Here is a 6,215-nt window from a genome sequence, read left to right on the forward strand (position 1 = left end):
ACTGTAATGCTCACTCCAAGAACGTTTAGCAACAAGAATATCGTCAACATATGAATTAATATTGTTACGAAGATAAACAGGTAAAATTTCGTTTAAGCTATGAATGTATGCTGCTGAAGGTACAGTAAGTCCAAACGGTAATTTCCGAAATCTCCTTTGGGTAAAATAGTCATATCAGGTTATTGTTTACTTACTCTCTAGATAGATTGATAGTCGAAGAGTTGGTTTGACAGATGCAAAGAATAGTAAAAGAGTAGGCAGCGGTGCAGAAAACTAAAAGGGAAATAGCACCACTACAGCTCGGGGCCCTATGCACGCTACGGCACATATTCACTTAGTGTAGTTAATCCCCTGAGGACATTAATAGCCGCACATAATTTCCAGTTTGTGTCTTAGTGGCCAATTCGGTGGGAGTGCGTACATAAATTGATCTAACCATAAACATGGATGTATGTCATTCTTAGAATTGCGGAAGATCCTAAATTTCCGAACAGTCAAAAAGTGTTTATAGTCAAAGTTTTCGCCTCGTGGTGACAAAGACCTACCGCGTCTGTCCCAGTCACTATGACGATTATTGTTAAATTCACGCGCCTGGCGCTCTCTTGTTGCATCCCGTACACGAAACAAATTACTTTCTTCAAACCCCTCTGCTACCTGTGATTCTAAATTTCTTCTGCTATCTTTTCCAACGATTTCGCCTTCAATTTGCTTGACTTGCTTTCGTAACGCCTCAACTTCCCTTTTAACGCGTTCATTAAATTTTCCCTGATTTTCAACATGCTTGTTTATGTTCTGGTACTCTTCGGTTTCTGCAAATGGTAATGGAGCTGTATCATCCGAATCTCTGTCCCCATGTAAACTAAGATTTGTCAATTTATCTGAAATCTCCTCAACTCTTTCCGATAAGTCACCTATTTGTTCTTTCTGCTTATTTACGTCTTCCGTATGTGTCGTGACTCGGGTTTCAGTATTGACACATTTGGTAGTTAACTGTTCATATTGTTGTGTTAGGTCATTTAATCTGTCATTTGGTACGGATTCCTCGATTCTCTCAAATATTTCTTCCTTATCGTGTGCACATTGTAAATTTAACTCTGAAAATTTTTGTACTATCACGCGATCTCTTTCTTCCTGTTCTCTATCCTGTTCCCTTTGTCTAATCTCTACTGCAACTAATCTATTATTGTGCGCATTCAAAATCGGTTGTACTTCTCCTCTGATTTCTTTCTTTAATTCATCTTTCATATTTTTGAAACATGTCCCTATTCGTGAATCTAACCGTGTTTCCAAAGTTCCCATCTCTTTTTTTAATTCAGATCCAAACCGTGTTTCCATTGTTCCCATATCAGTTTTTAATTCAGATCGTGAAGTTCCCATCTCTGTTTTAATTGTTCCTATCTCTGTTTTAATTGTTCCTATTTGTGAGCCTAACCGAGATCCCAAATTTAATATTGCACCCATCAACTGCTCCATATGAACTAGTTCAAAATTCCTTTCGCCCCTAACATTTCCCGCAAAACCAGTTTCCTTCGTCATAGCTGTAAAGCTATCTGTGTTCGATACTATTCTAGAATCTTCTATCGTTAATCTCGTATTCTGTGAATTTTCTGATTGAGAAAAATTTTGAAATGGTTCCGGACTATCTTCCCGACTTATTAAATTGTTTTCCACTTCATTATTCATGATACTGTTTTCCTCTGTTGGCGAGTTCGCCATGTTAACAATTTCGTCATTCTCACTATCCATCATTTTTGCCTTTTTCATCGATCGCGCAATCGTTTACAAAACATACAAAACTCGTCACTGTACGAAAATTACACACAATGCCTCCTTATCTCCAACAGTACCATTCACACGAAATGTTTCCCTCAAACACGATTAACGAACAATTGAAATAATTGCACTAAATTGTCAAACGCGTATACAAGACAATAAAATTAAATTCTGAAATACCATTAGAAGAATGACAATTACCAAATCTACACATGCAAAATAGACTACAATTACTAAACTACAAATTACTACAACAATACTACTGTCTACTATTTTTACAATCAGAAGATTCCAAGGGACGATCCGAAGCAGCGGTCGCCACGTGCATGGGGGGTTAATTAAACAAAATGCAAATATTTTTGGTAGCTGTAAGTCCGATTACGCTGTTTCGTAAACGGTTGGCCCTGATTAGTATTAGTACGCAATCTGAATGCATAGAACAACAACATAGAACGAAATGAAAATTTTCGTTAACACAATTAATTAATTAAGTCCCCAGCAACTATAAAACCTACGAATCCAACAAAGCACAAGTGTAGCTGTTCTGTGTGTGGAAGTGTGATTCAACGTACATATCTGGCACGGTTCTTATTCACTAAGACAAGAAATTTTAAATATCATTTATACTGAAGTAATTAAAAAATAGAAATACTATAATTGCGTAAGGAAAGCAGAATTACACTCTAATACAAGAACACAAGCCAGATGCTTTGTTGACTGAACCTGTAATGCTGCATTATTTAAGACATTGAGATAATAAAAAGAAAGGAATTTTTTTTTCTTTTACCTTCATATATTGACGAAAATCACTCTAATCATTACAATATATCTCCACACCGACTCTCTACTACCACATCTCAACAAGAACTCTCCACCACGACCTCTCGACAAGCACTCTTCACTACCACATCTCAGCAAGCACTTTTCACTAGCACATCTCAACAAGCACTGACTCCCACGAGTTCTCAACAAGCACTGCCAGTGGAGGCGGCTGAATAATACTCTTTGGCGCAATCTCTGGCGCTGTGGCTCAGTGTAGCCAGCCACCTTTCATAGTTTGATAAAAAAGTTGAATCGTAGGCGAACTACATTACCCATCTAGAGAAATATTTCTTTGCCCACGACATCGTAGGGGCCGAAAAGCAGAGCACATACTTCCTCGCCTGTGTAGGGGACGTCTTTCACCTCCTCCAAAATCATGAATGAGAACCACGTGTGCTTCCATATGAGCAATTAAAGACTATTCTACTGAAATACTTCACTCAAAAGTCCATGTTGTCACAGCACAATATAAGTTACTCAGTTGCCTTAAACAGGTAAATCAATCTTATAAGGAATAGACTGCCCAACTCCAAGGACCCCCCAAGATAGTCGTTTCCCGTGCTCCAAACCGAACTGCAGACAATCCTATGCTGCAGTGTTGGTTCGAGATGTGATCTTGGTTCAAGCACTGGACTACAGTCTTGTGCATGGATTTTCTCAAGCTTAAGGACCCCTCTCTTGAAATGTCTCTCCTCATCATATGTGAGTAAGAGCAACTGCCCCAATCGATGGCACCTTTACATGACCCACCGTCTGCCTTCCCATACAGTTTTACTGTCACTTCTGCGAAAGAAGTAGCTTACTATCTTAGAGTCACAGGATGTGGGTCTGCGATGTTGTCTACAGATTAAGTCGCTATGAGACCAGATAATTATCCAAAATGGCGACGGTACGTCCAGCTCCCTCGTCCAACCCCTGGAAATGAGGAAATTTTGATGGGAATAGGTCAATTGGGCTACCACGAACTAGCCTATTTTCCCCGTCCCCCACCCCCTCCCCCCACCTCCTATGAAACTACACCTGGAAATGGTCAGTTGTGCTAACCTAACTCACTGAAATTGTGGGTAACAGTAATTCCACGAGAATGCAAGGCCGGGTGCTATGTTTGTTTATTTATTTCCTTATTGCTCAATTCGGCTTCCTGCAGTAACCTAACTCAGAGACGCATGTGTTCACCTTGACGTGCAAGGAACGACTGAGATAGTTCGCACTACATCCACCAGAGGGCACTGTTTGTCACCTATCCCCCCCCCCCCCCCGCACATCCCCTCCCCACTCCACTACTTGTAAAGAAGCTTCAGTCTGTGCTGAGCTCTTGGATAAGACGACGTAAGTCTTTGCAATGTGTTCAGTGGAAGAGATGTTGTTGGTAGAATGAGATTTTCACTCTGCAGCGGAGTGTGCGCTGATATGAAACTTCCTGGCAGATTAAAACTGTGTGCCCGACCGAGACTCGAACTCGGGACCTTTGCCTTTCACGGGCAAGTGCTCTACCAACTGAGCTACCGAAACACGACTCACGCCCGGTACTCACAGCTTTACTTCTGCCAGTACCTCGTCTCCTACCTTCCAAACTTTACAGAAGCTCTCCTGCGAACCTTGCAGAACTAGCACTCCTGAAAGCAAGGATATTGCGGAGACATGGCTTAGCCACAGTCTGGGGGATGTTTTCAGAATGAGATTTTCACTCTGCAGCGGAGTGTGCGAACTCCTGCAAGGTTCGCAGGAGAGCTTCTGTAAAGTTTGGAAGGTAGGAGACGAGGTATTGGCAGAAGTAAGGCTGTGAGGACGGGGCGTGAGTCGTGCTTGGATAGCTCAGTTGGTAGTTTTGTGTTAGCAGAAGAGCCAACACCGTGTTACGAGTAGAGGCCAAAATGCACGCGTTTTAGCTCACGCAGGCTGGCGTGAGGAGGGAAGAACTATACTGACGTGAAGTCTGGAACAAGGAATGAGGATTCAGAAAGCGAACGTAATTAGTTTGATAGTTAACTATTATCCATTTATGATGAACGTCGCTCTTGACGGTACATGATTCACAATATTATCTGTTCAGAATACATTCTTGAAGTAATTATAGTAACTAAATATGGCGCCTTGCTAGGTCGTAGCAAATGACGTAGCTGAAGGCTATGCTAAACTGTCGTCTCTGTAAATGAGAGCGTATGTAGACAGTGAACCATCGCTAACAAAGTCGGCTGTACAACTGGGCGAGTGCTAGGCAGTCTCTGGACTAGACCTGCCGTGTGGCGGCGCTCGGTCTGCAATCACTGATAGTGGCGATACGCGGCTGCGACGTATACTAACGGACCGCGCCGATTTAAAGGCTACCACATAGCAAGTGTGGTGTCTAGCGGTGACACCACAGGTGGAGCACTTGCCCGCGAAAGGCAAACGTCCCGAGTTCGAGTCTCGATCCGGCACACAGTTTTAATCTGTCAGGAAGTTTCAAAGAGGAGATTAACAGCTATATCACCTGTAATCAAGCAGCTGAGGACTGTGTCGATAGCTTCCTACATCTGGATTGAAAGGTGAAGATAAGGGTGGAGCATAAGAAGAAGAAGAGTAAGGTTCGTCAAATAATGATGATGTAGTGGGATGGGTCGAAGTTACATTTGACAACTCATACTGACAGATGCTTGTGCTGCAACCGTCGACCTTTCGTGAAAGGTCCAGTTCGTCGTCCAAAGTGCACAGATGAGATATTCATCTGCTCTGGCATCAGCATACAACTATAGCAGATGTAGCTGAACCCTTGCATTGGTATATTGTGCAGGTGTTTATGAAATGAATCTATCACCCCTTAAGGTCGGATATACTCGTCAATGAGTTCAGATCGCAATTACCCACGTCAAATATATCCTCCCTTTAAAGCTATGGAAATTGTAGTCTCATCAAATCCCATACACAACTGGTGATACGTCGGAAGTCTAACTACAGTAACTTTACGTTCAAACAGCATAACATTCCCGACAAGTAGCGTAATTATCATTTATAGGTTATAGCGTCCGAAAAATTGTGATTTCCCCACACTCACATCGTCTGGGCGTCGTTTCGCACGGCCTACCATAGCTTCCTAGCAGCAACCCCGCCCCCCCCCCCCCCCACGCAACATCGTCGTTATCACAAATTTGTCGAGGAATGAAGAGCATAATTACAATTAAAAAGCCCCCATATGTTCTTACATGATAGTGGGCATGTGTATGGGCAGGGAGAACTGACACAGTGTCGGAAGAGTAGCTTAAAGGGATCTAGCTAACTTCTACGAAAACATCACCTCAGCCCTCCCCAACCCTTATTTATTATTTAACATGTAGATCTTTCAGCCAATCAGAATTGAGAGCAAAAATGTTCAAATGTGTGTGAAATCTTATGGGACTTTACTGCTAACGTCATCAGTCCCTAAGCTTACACACTACTTAACCTAAATTATCCTAAGGACAACGCACACACCCATGTCCGAGGGAGGACTCGAACCTCCGCCGAGACCAGCCGCACAGTCCAATGACTGCAGTGCCCAAGACCGCTCGGCTAATCCCGCGCAGCAGAATTGAGAACAGACTTTAGGTATTCTGCTCTTGGAATATCGTAAATAAATGGGTCAGTCTCTAGATTTCATCATG

At 42.5% G+C, this 6,215-nt stretch overlaps 1 non-coding gene across 1 annotated transcript; it reads right to left on the minus strand.

The window, feature by feature from the left end:
- Positions 1-4,032: 4,032 nt before the first annotated feature.
- On the minus strand, positions 4,033-4,107 carry Trnas-uga. The gene has a single exon. It is a non-coding gene; the product is annotated as a tRNA-Ser (tRNA).
- Between the last annotated feature and the right edge of the window lie 2,108 nt (positions 4,108-6,215).

Source organism: Schistocerca americana, chromosome 2 (genome assembly GCF_021461395.2).
Source record: "Schistocerca americana isolate TAMUIC-IGC-003095 chromosome 2, iqSchAmer2.1, whole genome shotgun sequence".
Taxonomy (NCBI): Eukaryota; Metazoa; Arthropoda; class Insecta; order Orthoptera; family Acrididae; genus Schistocerca; species Schistocerca americana.